Source organism: Archocentrus centrarchus, chromosome 7 (genome assembly GCF_007364275.1).
Source record: "Archocentrus centrarchus isolate MPI-CPG fArcCen1 chromosome 7, fArcCen1, whole genome shotgun sequence".
Taxonomy (NCBI): domain Eukaryota; kingdom Metazoa; phylum Chordata; class Actinopteri; order Cichliformes; family Cichlidae; genus Archocentrus; species Archocentrus centrarchus.
In genome coordinates this window covers 12,062,684-12,077,636 of record NC_044352.1, presented here as the reverse complement: position 1 = coordinate 12,077,636, position 14,953 = coordinate 12,062,684, and the positions used below count along the sequence as shown (strand labels likewise).

Sequence of the window (14,953 nt, the reverse complement as noted above, 5' to 3'; positions counted from 1 at the left end):
CTCTCTGCGCATAATGATTCATCAACCACCTTTTGCTCATGAAACCGTGATTTCGGGTCCGATGAGTTCATTTTCGGAGCTGGGTGTTTTGTCGTGGGCCCCCACCCCCACCTCTCTCATCCCGCGTCTCGACGGACCAAACGCTGCTGCAGCAGCATCACCGGCAGCCTCCAAACTGCGTTTTCCCTGCCGCGATGGATCCTTGAGTAAACCGGTGAGCTGCTGACAGAGACACCGCTGTAGCTGCTGTGGGGAAGGACCGACACGCAATGACCGTAGAGAAACGGTGCCATAGGCTACAACTAAGCGATAAAGAAAGGCAATTTTATTTCTAGCGATGTTATAGGACCGTCTTGTTTACCTTCCCGATAGATAAGCAGCCGGGTGACTGTGATATTACGGCATGTAAGAGCTGGATAACTATTCCTGTGTGACCGACACCCTTCTGCAGCTGATTACAGTAAAATGAATAAGGTAAGCTTGTTGAGACGTTCAGGATTTACATCGGGCGTTGCGGGTTCCAGTCAAAAAGCTGACGGCTCAATGTGAGCTCATCAGGCTGCATTGTTGCATCGACAGTCCCCTTCTTCTTGAGTTGAAATTGACGATTTGGCTGTTTGCAATAGGTCGATCTTCACCTGTCGAAATATGAGTGCGTTTGTGGCTGACAGATGCCTATGAGTAACTTAACGTGAATCAATGTACACATCAGGTCAGCAGCTTGATTTATTGTGAATTTAATGGTTGTTCACCTCAGGATGCCTGGACTACCTGGCTTCAGGCTGCCAAAGCCAAAGTCAGTTTATCCTGTAAGACAGTGGTACCTGAAATCATTTTTCAGTTCTATGCCCATGCTCTGTGTTTGTCAAAGTTATCAAATCTTTGCTTTCATCATTCCTGCAGGGAGATACAGCCACTGAATTAAGAGTTTGGAAAGGGAAAAGCATGTCTTTTGAGAACAATTAGGTGAATCTCTGTTAGCTTTTAACTCTGCACAGATTTTGAATTAATCAGTACTACAGTACATATATTTATTTGTATTGGTGGTATGGCTTTTTTTTTTTTTAATGAGTAGAAATAAAACCACACACTAGAAGCAAAATCTCAAAACTATCTCACAATATTGCAGTTTTTGGTATCCAGTGTGCGAAATACATATTTCTGAGGGGCCCTGTCCTCTGGAGGGTGCAGGAGCTGCCTGCTGAATTTTTTTGTGTGGACGGAAATGAGCTCTCTTCTCCCGTGAAGCTGAAGATGAGTCCACAGGGGATGATCGATAGCCAGTTTGTATCAAGGCCTGTGTTTCAGCTGTCATTGTCGAACAGGGCTCTTTACAATTAAAAGCCTATTTTGTTAGTGAAAGGCCGATTAATAATTTATCCGCAGCTCAATAGAACCGCAAATCTGTGGATGGCACACTGAAGGATGCCAGTGTAGCAGTGTAGTGCTGGGCAAGCTGGCAGGTTTACACATCACACTATAGGCTGGATGGTAAATACACAGTTTTCTGTTTTCTGACTTTTAAATGTGTACTGGATTGTTTGCTCTAAGCAGAAAACTGAAAGCATACACACTCAGTGTTGAGCAGTCTAAACAGAGCATCTCTGGGTATCCAGTGTCAAACAGCTCTGTTGGTGGTGGACTGTAGCCTCTCACTGTGGTGTCAATGTCATATCTGCTGCCAGGGAGCCAACAGCCATGGTGATACTGTACCGCGGAGTTTGAAGGAAACCCAGCTGGCTCCAGTCCAGGATGGTGGGTGTTTTAAAAACCGGCTTAGTCAGTGCTACTGCAGGGAGTGATTAGAAAAGATAGCGTACAGTATCACATACATCAGCATGACGTCAACGGGACGCAGGGCATTAAAAGTATTTTCACACCAGGACCCAGAGGAATTCTGTGACAACTGAAATAGAGCTGCACAGCCCGTCACACCAAACTCATTAAGAGAATATTTAGAGAGCTGTCGTGCAAACTGTCCGGACATAGTTTTTGTTTTAAATTCTGAAAAGGTCTGAAAGACGAGTATTTGTAGGTCCCAGTGGAAGAATGTATTTAAGTACATGTAGTAGAGTATAATCTTGAGTACAACTTGTAGGCTGCATGAGTGCTTCCATTTTAAGTTATGTAACATTTCTACTCACCCACATTTCAGTAGGAAACATTGGACTTTTTACTCCACTACATTTATTCACTGGTGGAGGAAGTGCTCAAATGTTGCTCAAGTTAAAGTAGCAATGCTGCAGCATATAAATACACTTTCCTATAGCCAAAAGTACTGTAAAAGTACTGCACTTAAAAAATATTTCAAGTTAAGGATGTAAATAAATCAAATTTCTGTTTTCAGAATATAAATTATATTATTAGACACAATTTTTGATGCATTAATGGGTAAATACCACATTGAAGGGACTGTTCATTCCAAATTAATATAAAGACGTTTTTCCTCTGGCCTGCAGCATTACTTCTCATCTATATTTTTCCATTTGTGTTTCCCTGTTTCAGAGTAATCTGCAGTAGAAATGTTTGCGTTCTCATGAAAAAAATCAGTTTCATGTAGGAACATTTTTATTTCTACTGTCTACACTCTCCAGCCAACCAGCTGTGCAGAAGGAAGTCATCCACCCATGATAAAAGGCTTGTACTCGCTATAGTGTGACAAGATATAAACATTAATGGCATTTCTGTCTGCTGAGCTGAATTCTTAGCTAGCTTGGTTTATGTTGTAATAATCTGATAAATGTAATGGAGTAAAAAAAAGACAAAAAGTGCTCATTCAGGCCACCTTTCAAAATCAAGCCCTGACCAGTGGATGCAGAGATATTGATGAGTATTTCCTCAGTTAATAACTGCAAACACCATACCAAATGCAAAAATATCTAGTACAAGCAACATAAATTGGGCCTAATTACATTCAGCAGACACAAAGCAACATTTTTTTTTTAAATCTCCGTTTCGATGTTTCTCCAAGAAGCTGATGTTTCTCCCAGCTTCTGGGGAAAAAATAAATAAAAAATCTTTTCAAGCTGAAAATAGCTGTCTGTTGTGATTGAAACTGTCCACCGAGTGGTGGGAGTGAATCAAAAAAAAGTAAAGTTGTGGACAGTGAGCTTCATCTCACTGTAGCGCTCCATAAAAAACCGGGAGCCTGCAAATTGAGCCCATAATTCTCACCAACACCTTTCAAAGTTTGCCATCATCTGGCACATTATTATAAAATATTGATTAAAAAATCTCCTTGATTAAGATCTTAAATGTTGTATTTTTACTTATAATGGCAGGTTTTTACCTTGCTGGATTGGCTGCTGAGGTAAACGATTATTTCTTTATTTTTTTTATTTCCACTGCCTAAAAGAGTTGCATCTAGTGCACCTAATCTACTGTTCATAAGGTTTCCTGAAGTATGGCTGGCCATGCTGTTCATTACCTATATCATGAAAAGAGTAAGAAATGTCACACGGTATTGGCCCAAATAGCCTTTAAATGCACAAGGACAGCAGTCTCTGAACCCCACTCACTTCCCTTAATTTTCTTGCTGTTCATTCAGTCTCCTTTGCTATTAATTTGACTGGATTTCCTCCTGTACCATTTCTCTACATTATAAGCTGTATGTGGTGGGAGTAAGGTCAGGCAACAGATACAACAAGTTAATTACAATATAGCAGCTTTGCCAGTCTTTCATGTTACTTGTCACACTGTTATATTGACTGATGTAGTACTATAACCAGTATCAAAATGTCTGTTGCTTGATAAAACTAATGTTTGAGGTAGTTTATCAATGCTATTTATTACGCGGTTAGAAGTATTTTTTTGTCAGTGTTCTCATACTTTTATTGCCATCAACAGCACAAATGAAACTCATGAGTTCAGACCTGTAAAGAGAAAATGCGCTCATTCCACTTGAAACCATTGACTAAAACAATATGTTATAACATGTTCACTGTAATCTAATCAAAATAGCTGTGACATTACTGTTTTTTTTTTCATTCTGTATAGCTGGCCTATTTCAGCATGGGTACCTACAGGTGTATATCAGGTGCAATCATAAAGTTACAGAACTCTACTCCTAAACCATACCTGATTCAAATTTGGCTCATGTTTCCTTCAAGTCCATCTTCTCATTCACACCTGGACTGCTTTGAACTCAGCTGCTGTTTTTAGAGTGCTCCTCTTGCACTTTGGCATCTGTGATCTCCTCCAGTGTGTCAAACTGATGATTGTTCAATTTGAATTTTATTTTGAGGAACATGGTGAAGTCAAATCTCTTTAGCAGGGTGGAGTGCTTCTACGTTATCTTAAGTTGTTTTCTCTGTACTTCTACCACAGTACAACAGTTGTCTGCCAAAATGGAGGTGGATGTGGCTCAGGAAGTAGAGCAGGCCAGTGAGAAGGTTGGTGGTTCGATCCCTTGCTGCATGCCAACGTATGCTTGGGCAAGATAGTGAACCCTCAGTTGCTCCCTGCATTCACTGGAGTGTGAATGTTAGATAGAAAGCACTTAGTGGTAGAAAGTGCTTGTATGAATGCGTGTGTGAACAAGACATGCTGTACAAAGTGCTTTGAGTGCTTGAGTAGAAAGAACCAGTCCATTTGTTGACAGCTGTAACATTAAACATTTCCTTATTGATGCTGCTAAATATGTTACATTTGGTGTCCTCGCAAAGTTTTGTTTTGACTATTTGGTAAAAAGGCAGAAAAAAAGCAACAAGGTGAATTCTGTGTGAAGTTTGCATGTTCTCCTTGGGCCCACGTGGGTTCATTCCAGGTACTCCAGTTTTCTCCCACAATCCAAAGACATGCATGTTAGTTTAAGTAATGATTCTAAATTGGCTGTACATGTAGGTCTGAATGTGAGTGTGAATGGTTGTCTGTCTCTCTGTGTTAGCCCTGCAATAGACTGGCAACCTATCTAAAGTGTACCCCACCTCTCAACTAATGGTAGCTAGATTAGACTTCAGCCCCCCCTTGATCCTGAACCAGATAAGCAATTAAGATAATGGATGGATGAACTTTTTGGTAACATTTTTGTGGCTAAAATTTTCACACAAATGGAGCAGAACAGGAAGTTGTTTTGACAATGTCAGGGTGTCAGCAGTTCTGCACTAATGGTCAAACTAATGGAGGGAAATCATTTGACTAAATTTAAGGACAAACAATCCTCACGGAAAACAACCACAGAGGTTTATGATAAGAATTCAAAAGGTTTCTTGAATGAGACCCATTATGTTTGCTGTCTGCCAGAGAGAATAAATTGCATACAGTATTTCAAGCTGTTGTTTCTTTGTATTTACCATAGCAACAAGCCACCAGTGTAACTTCAGTTCAGGCAGAAGAATGGCGCTCTCAAGTCAGCCATGTGTACACTTCCTCCTTACCATTGGTGAAGTGTCTTAGTGCTCCATCTGTTCAGCTATTGTCTCATCATCACCCTCTCAAATTTGTTGAGAAAGACGACTCAAATTGAGAGCAAAGATGGCGTGATTTCATCTCCGAGGAGAGTCGTTTATTTCATTCTATATGTCCTCAACAGAGAAAGATTTTATGACCTTGGTAATGCTTCTCTCAGTCCATCTTACACAGGAGCCGCTGAAGCGGCTGGAGGTGATTAAAGTCTGCCTCCATTGATGGTCTTCTGTGCTGCTGAGTCAGTGACCTTTCCTGCCATCGGGTCACTGTGCTCAAATAGCTCCTCTGCTCTCCTCTCCTCTTATCCCCTCTCCTCTTCGCTTACCTTCTGTCATTTTCTGTTTAGCAGCTTGTTTCATACTGCAAAAAAAATAAATAAATAAAAATAAAACAAAAAAAACCCCAAGGGCAAATCAAATGAAATGATAAACAGTCCGCTACATCACACCAAAGAACTCTCTTTCCTCCGCACACTTCAACTGTCTTTCAGCACTCATCAAATTCAAGTTGAAACATCTCACACTTTCCGCTTCTTGCGAGCCCAAAATAGAAACAACAGTTTTACAGTAGGCCCCTGACAAGTGTCTTGTTATCTTCCTGCATGTGTCATTTTACAATAAGTCCCTGCCTGGGCTGTGTTGCTGAATGGATCCTCTGACACAAATTTGCATGTTAAGCTTAACGTTTTTCACCAGGGACAATTTATCAGCACACAGCAATTAATGAGTCTCTGTCCCCTGGTGATTAATTATGCCTCATGTGTCCAAAGAAGAGACGATCCCAGGAACAGCTGTTTGTTCAGGCCAATGTGTGTGTTTTTTTATGGGAGTCCAAAGAAAAACAGTTTTCTTGGGTTTGAACAAACATTTTGGTTTCCTTTTTTTCCCTACACTACCAGTTTACAGCTGGATGTAAATGAAAGCCAACAGACAAGGACAATTGACAAACTGTGATTGAGAGGCATCTTCTGTGTGAAAGGTAGAAGCAATACTGTAGGAGCCAGAGAATGCAGAATAATGCAGGGTGACATTCAAAGCTCAGGGATATTTTGTTTTTTGCAACTACAAAGAGAATTTCTTCATTCTTCGCTTGCATTTCTGGGGCAGCTCTCGGTGATTGTGTCTGTGGGTGGTTTTGTGTATGTAAAAATACTTTTTTTGGATGAGCTCTGAGCTCACGGGGATTCATTGTAATATCCACTGCCCTTGAATCAAAAGTTGGCCTTAATTACTTCTTTGTAAACATAAGAAAACTGGTGTTCAAAACAGATTTTGCCTTTTGGAAACCTGTTTCCCTTCAGCAGGTCCAAACCAAATGTATAAATTCACTTACATATTCCAAAGAACAGTGGGTTAACAAATGCTCATCATGCTGTAATGTGTTGCTGGAAAACACTGTGGTAAACAAATACAAGCATGCAGACAAAATGGACAAGGGAAAGATCTATTCCTACCTTAAAATGCCTGCAGGAAGATTTATTTTCTTTAATGCCAAGTTAAATTGATAAAACCATCATTAACTTTTTTTTTTTTTTTTTTTTAACTAAAATTGTTTGGGCTGAGAGATTCATTTTACTGCAAAAGGGTGCACAGACAGTGAACTTAATAGGGAGCCACAGAGCAGATCTAAGCCCTCTGAAGATTAACACCATGGGTTGTCTGCCTTCTGGCTCTTGCCGCCAATTACATTCACTCAAACCGAGACCTGACCTCGGGTGTGTGCTTGTGTCACAGCCCTGGCCTTCAGCAGCATATGGACATGGCATTGCATGTTATCATGTGTGTTGCTAGCATCACTTCTCGTCACCTCACCACAAGATTATTTTGACCTTTTGGCATGCATGGCTTCCTTTTATTTCATGCATGTAGCATCAGGGTTCAAGTGTGAATAGAGGTAATTAACACTTCTGACCAAGACTGATCTCTGCAGCAGTTCTTTTAACATAATAATTAAGCACGGTTGCTGAAATAAATATTCCACTGGACTCAAACTTATTCAACAAGATACTAGAGATGATTCATTACTGACACCAAGCTGCAACTGTTTTGCTTAATGTTTATTAGTGATAAGAAGGACAATGCGGCCCTTTTTCCTGTTAAATTTAGACATTAATTTGCCTGTTCTCCAGCAAAGTTTTTTCTTACGTTACAATCCCAAACATTTTAGTCCTGGTGAATGTGGTGACACCTATGGTGACAGCAACCACTTACCCAAGAGCACACTGGGTGCATGTCTGTGCTGTCACGTCTCAGACGAGGTTTGTTCCGTTCTTTGCACGATTTCAAATTACACTTGGAGCGTTTCAAAAGCGTTTGGTCTGTAGGAGATTCTCTGTGCTGTTCCTCTTCTGACATCCTGCTCTCCTCATCTGCTGTTTGGGCAAAAATACAAAACAAGGAAAGCATTTCTCTACAGTGCAACTACACAAGCATGCAGTATATTGTTTAAGCACAGAAGTCAGTCAAAAAATAATTTCAAATGCAATCAGATTTCATGATTTGCATGCACACAGTGCGAGTTGTTTTCCACACAACAGCTGAACACAGTGGAAGCAGTTGGAGGTGTGCAGCCTCTCGCCTGCAGCTTTTCTAGCAGCTCATTGTGGCTGTCCATTCTGTTTCATGACATTCTTTCAATGATTAGAGCGTATTGATTCATGGACTACTGCCAGAAATGATTGTTGTCTTGTTTTATACATGCACTTCTGGTAAACGATCATGGTCACCCTGTTTTTTGACAGCTGAGTGCTTTTTAATGTGACACATGAACAGCCTTTGGTCCTCCACACAATGCACGATGTAAAGAGAGGGTACCTAATAAGGCTGTTATCAGGGAAATTTAATTGTGGTAGATCACATGCAGATATTATGATGTTTCCCTTTGTTTAGGTAGGTCATCATGTTCCACTGCTGGGAGGGATCATAGACTTTGCCGCTACCAGTCAAAGTTACTATTCAAAGAGAGTCTCAATAGATAGTGAATATTTAAATTCTCTTTCTGAACAGATTGGTTGTAGAAAATAAACATTAGGTTAAGGCAAATAAAAAAAATAATAAAACAAAATCAGATTTATGGGTGGAGCCCATTTAAATACAACTGTGTTTGTGTCTGTTTTCATATAAGATTATTTAACACTTGAAAGATTTTGTTGTGTCTGAGGCAAATGAGTTTGACTGGAGATGGGTCTACCTTCTAAAAAAGATGCGGGCTGCCAAAACTAGCATACAACTGGTTCCACTGGGTTTGTGTTTGGATCATTTCTAAACATATTTTTTGGGATATGTTGTTATGTTCTCCTAAAAAGACCAGGGGATGTGGGAAAATAACAAATGTATTATTTATTAGGATGGAGTACAAAGATTGGTCTCCTACATAGAAGTCGAACATGCTACACACAAACCACCACAACCTTAATTTCAGCCTCCCAGCATAAAGGACATAATAATGAAAACAGATGCTGCATGTTTTCCATAGAGTCATCCAATAAGTATGTAATATATGGCTGGTAAAATAAACTATAAGAAGATTTTTTTTGTTTTTTGTTTTTTTTTTTTTTGGCCTGTCATGTCTGGCAGTTTTTGCAGTCAGATTGATGAACCGAATGCATTGTTGTACCAAACATATTTGCTTTTACAAGAAGAGCTCTATAAGTTTTCTATAGGCTATCCTTGTTAATGTTTGTATTTTTATTTTTATTTATTCTTCAAAAAGAGAGAACAGAAAAAAATAGAAGATAGATAGAACTATAAGAAGCTTTTAATTTAGTAATTTTAATAATGAAATGTAATCTTAAGAAAGCACTTGTTTCTCTGCACTCCAAAACGTCTTTACATTCTTGCAGTTATCCATTTCCTCCCACACTAACCAGGACAGTCTGTTATTTAAACAAAAATCTAGGTCTTTCTGTGCTCAAAATGCTTCCATTATTAGGATTATAATTCTAAAGCACGTATTGTTTCTCAAGGAGGACGTCGACCTTTAATATGTTAACACGTCTCCACTGCAAAGGCAGCCAACACTATCCAAGTGGTATTAAATTATTTATCCCCCCAAAAAACATTGGCACATATAAGAGCTGCACGTGGAGGCTGCACACAATGTGCAACTCTCACGCCATGAGTGTACAGAGGCTGCATCAAGCTCAACAACAGAAAGAAAACCTTACATCACTCCAAGCAATATTTTCTGTCCATATTAACTGGTAATGTGTGTGCTTTCACTGGCACACACACACTCATTTAAGTGAAGGATTTCAGGAAGGAATACCATAGCCTTTTGTGCAGTGCAGATTAAACTAAGCTCAAGTTGGAGACTGGGAAATCACACCGTGGCTCTGCTTTGGCTTAATCCTGCCTGTGCACGGTGTCAAGATTTTGAATAATAACGTTAAGTCACTCCCACAGCTTGAGATAACAGAAAAGCTAGAAAACTGCAGGGATATCATAACTCAAAGTGCAAAGCCATCAACAATACAACATGCGACAATCTTGTCAGCTGGAAATCACATTACAGTCTGCAATTTGTTTAGCCAAAAATGTTTTTAATGTTTTTAATTCCTGCTGACCGAATAATGCGTGGAGACAATGTTTTTTTGTTTGTTTGTTTGTTTTTTAAATAAAGGCGGTTTTGTTTTGTTTTTTTATCTTCATATGCAATTGTAGTTGGATGACGGTGGAAATATTGTGCAGAATTCTGACACCAGACACTATTGTTAGCATCCTGAGTTTCACATGGGTTGGGTTTAGGCAACAAACAAGAACTGGTTTGATAATTTATCATGATCCTTTTGCAACCTTACCATCTTAAGATCCACCATGTCATCCACACACCAGCTGCATAGGTGAACATTTCATAAAAATGATTTACATATAACCTAAACCCACCAGCAACCCTAAACAGGTCAGTGGTGACCTGATGGATATTAACATGGATGCCTAGTGGTTGGAGCAACTTAATGTCACCATTAGATAATCATGCTTTAGTCTTCCTGTTTTATTTTATAAGGTGATATTGAAGGGATAATGTATATGAAGTCAGTATGCTGCAGACATGGTTGATATGAACATGTTGTGACTTCAGACTTACTCAGGTGCTATTTGCTAGCTATTTATATTCATAGTTTCTGGAGCTTGAAACAAGGGTTACTAGACTTCTTTTTGTTTCTTGAAGATGCTTCACCTCTCATCCGAAAGGCTTCTTCAGTTCTTCTTGAAGTTTTTCAGATGAGAGGTGAAACGTCTTCAAGAAACAAAAAGAAGTCCAGTTGTCCCTTTTTAAGCTACAGAGACTACCATGACCTGGATGACTGAGAACCTGCACAGACATATTTAAATTCATAATTTGTCTACGTTCCTTACTTAAGACTACACAGGATTTTTGCGTACCCTTAGTGATGCATGAATTTTCAGAAACCTGTATTTCTTACCAGAGGTCAGGTTCATCAGAACTTTCTTGCTGAAAATAACAGCCTGTTGCAGCCAAAAAAATGATGCAATGTGAGCGGAGGTAGTGAAATATAACAAATGAGTTAGAGGGTATAAAGCTCAGTAGAGAAAGTTTAATTGTAACACTGTCATTATAAGCTAGCACTTCAGTGATTATGAACATAATGAGGAAATGTTTTTCTGATTATTATTTTGATGAAAATTAACCAGGTGGCTTTGGGCTTCTCTAAATACACTTAAATGAATTTTCTTTTACAAATTAGTCATATATCACTTTCATTTTGTTAAACTGCATGTAAAGTCCTTTTAATTGGTTTTTATGTATTTACCTATCAGGTTTCTGTGTGTTTTGCTGCGCTTGTGCCTTGTTTACTACTTTTAAAACTTACAACTACGTTTGGTCTGGAGAGACTTAAGCGCACCCACACAGCCCGTTTGCTGTCAGGGCCGCAAAGAGTCAAAAACAACATTCAACCTTGTGACAGTACACACCCGCATCCCCTCAACCCACACATGCACACACTCACGCAAACTTTCGACAGTAGCTGGAAGGAGTGATTGTGCGCTGTGTCATCCATAGCGGTGAGGCAATTTGAAGCTTGTCTCCCTTTTTCACAGATAGATGCAACATGTCTCCCAGGATTGTGGAATACAAACACACTCCTGATCACTCATCCTCACTATAACCTTGAAGATAAACAGAACAGTTTGCCACATGACACAAGGTGCCCTACTATATTTTTGCTGTATTAGAGTTTCAGTAAATTGAATCCAGCTATTGGCCTGGATCCTGCTAGTTTATTTATCTCACCTATAGACAAAGTTACAACTTTGCCACTACTAAATCTATATAAATAGGAAACTATTTATTTTCCCAGGTCTATGCTCTGTCAGCCTAAAGGTGTTCAAATGTATTATTGTTATATTCCACCCATTCTTAATTCCTAAAGGCTATAAATCCTCCTAAATTAAGCTGAGACCATATCTAGTGTTCTCAGTTTTATCTTAGTGACTAGAACTACAAGAGATTTGCATGACAATGTGATCACGTCTTCACACTGTTAAACTTAACAAGGGCATTAGCACATATGACAGCTGCCCTCATTTCTCTGCATCAGTTTGATGTCTATATATTATTTATTGTGCATTCATGGGCATTCACACTCGTTGCACAAAGTGGAGCTTGTAGCACTCCGAGTCACATGAATAATTGTTAAAACACAGTTACGTGGGATCTTGTCATAATAACACTACATATTTATTATGTCATGACCATCTGTTCATATGTAGAGTATGGCAGAATATGTACAAGATAAGACTCAGAGCAAACCAATTTGAATCTAGCGGCTTGTCAATTGATTGTCATGGGCATATGGACAGCAGTGAAATGTTTTCACTTATTTCATTGGTTTTAGGGAGAAAATGTGTGATGTAATACAGAAACTTGTGTTGCTCTGTCACTGCGGCAGGATTAGCAACACAGGCAAAGAACTGACTTCTGCATTTCTCTGCTGTCTTCTGTTTGTGTGCATCTAAAACTCACAGTCGTCACAGCAGGCTGCCTGAATTGCTTAAATTTCTTGAACATGGCTTGACCTCTTGTTTCATTTTCATCCTTGTGTGTGGAGCATCAACCGATGAACAGGTCACTCTAAGCTGGATGTTGTAAATCACTGCCGTGCTAACTGTAAAACACCAGGAACAGACTCCAGCCTCCATCTTTATCCTACTGAGGTTATGCGTCCTTGTTTGTGTTTCTACAGGCAGTGCGCCTTCATTGTAAACACTGCTGTTGCACAATTCACAGCAGGGAGGGAGGCAGCTGTGCCTGGAGACTGGCAGGTAATGGGGCAGCAAGATGGTCCCAAGCCTCACAGGAGGCTAGAGGGCAAATCCTGGATGACTTGGAGATATATTGCAGAAACAGCCTTTCCCATAGGGATCGCGTCTGGAGGCATGAGTGTGCTGTAGGTCCTGTATAAAGGAGTTATCTTAGACCTCCTCTTGAATGCTCCACATTTCTGTAGCTTATGCTTACAGAACTGACAACTGAGCATTAGGAACTGACTTATGTCAGAACATGGAATTGCCACCTGCATGGAGAACAGCTGTCTGTCATCATAAGGCAATCTCATTCCATTAATCTATTGAATATGCTAATGAATTTCTTGTGGAGAGTTGCAAGGATTCCCAAAGGTTACTGTGTACCCTTATGCATTACTTCTCACCTCCATCCTTTAGTTTTCACTTGTATATCATACAGAAGTACATATTAGTAGTAAAAAAAACCCTGTGTCCTACTGTCCTTACACATTGTTTGTTGATATCATGCAAGCAATCCTTTAATTTCAGTCATGTTCTTACATGTATTTGTGAATCAAAGTTTGGTTATATGAAAATGATATATTAAAAATAAATTGAAATCAATGTATTTCTGAAAAGAGACTTTTATTTAGTATTTTTATACATTTTGCAGGCAAAGGATGTCCTGCTACCATAGGTTTTCTAACTGTAAATCGACTGAAAATTAATGTTGACCAGTCACGTCTGAGCAGGCTTTGGTTGCATGCATGTAAACAGTATGGGTGAAAAATAAATGAGGGATTGCCAAAAAATAGCCTCAAAAGCTCTAGCTATCATCTGGTTCTGATCAAAGGTGGAAGTAACAAAGTACAAATACTTTGCTACTGTATTTAATTTGAATTTTTAGGTATCTGTACTTATGTATTTATTTTTCTGACAGCTTTTTTACTTTTAATCCCTACGTTTTTACATGAATATACTTCAGGTTTAACACATTTGAGGGAAGTTTTTATTTCTCATCAAACTGATTTGAGCCTAAACAGAGAGAACAATAGCACAGAAAAGGCAATCCTATTGGTGTATTAGGGTTTATTGCATACAAAGAGATGACAGAGGCATATAATTTATGCATCATTTATAGTGCAATACTCAGGGGATAAAGTGGGCTGGAACGATCTGGAATTGTGTTTTTGGTGCAGATGTCCATAAGCTGTGGTTGTGATACTTCAGCATAGAAATTATTGTGAGTTGTGATTCTTTCCCCCATTCTTCTTTCTCCCCACATTGATCTACTACAACTGATCTCAGGGTTCTGTCACCCGTCTAATTCCACCTCTGATTATACTCATTTTTCTGTTGGGGTATGGAGGCAAAGTCAAAAAGAAGTTTGTATTTCCACGTTCTACTAATAATATATTACTATATTAATATACCAGAAGGTTCAGTTAGCTTTGCACAAAAATAGCTATTAAAAATGTCCTTCAAGGAGTTACTTTTTACATTCTTATTTTGAGTACATTTTGAGCCTGTACTTTTTTACTTTTACTTGAAGTATCTGTACTTCTGCTTAAGTAAAGAATATCTATACTTTTGCTAACTCTGGTAATAGTTTATTTTTTTCTTCTTGTTAGCGCTACATATTGTTGCCAGTCTTCTTGCATCTTCAGTACCTGCAATAACTCCCGAGTGCTCTGCCACATTGTGCATCCACCCATGTTTTTATTGCAGGGGGCTGGAGCCTATCCCAGCTACCATAGGGTGGGATGCCACCAGTCCAGGCTAACACATAGAGACAGACAGCTATTCCCCGCACACACCTACAGCCAATTTATAATCACCAGTTAACCTGACCCCATGCATGTCTTTGAACTGTGCGAGGAAGCTGGAGTACCTGGAAAGAACCCACCTAGATTTGGAGAGAACATATAAACCCCACACAGAATTGGCCCAGACTGGATTCAACCCAGGCCCTTCTTGCTGTGAGGCTATGGTACTACACCACCATAGTAAATGGTACAAATGGTAAACAAACTGGTACTTTTAAAACACCTTTCTACTCAATTTGAGTACTCAAAGTGTTTTCTACTACAAGTCTCATTCACCCAATCACACACACATTCATACAGAATTTTTATCTATCCCTAAGCGCTTTTCTAACCTACACACACACACACACACACACACACACACACACACACACACACACACACACACACACACACACACACACACACACACACACACACACTCCGATGAATGCAACTCAGAGATCAGGGTATTGCCCAAGGCTTCTACTTCAA

General features: G+C 39.4%; 1 protein-coding gene across 1 annotated transcript in view; it reads left to right on the top strand.

The window, feature by feature from the left end:
- The first annotated feature begins 317 nt into the window (after window positions 1-317).
- The window catches only part of dlgap4a (discs, large (Drosophila) homolog-associated protein 4a), a 101,853-nt gene continuing 87,217 nt past the window's right edge, over window positions 318-14,953 (top strand). Inside the window, exon 1 of the mRNA XM_030733495.1 lies at window positions 318-474. The gene's annotated coding sequence lies outside the window, so the exon portion shown is untranslated. The remainder of the gene's footprint in view (window positions 475-14,953) is intronic.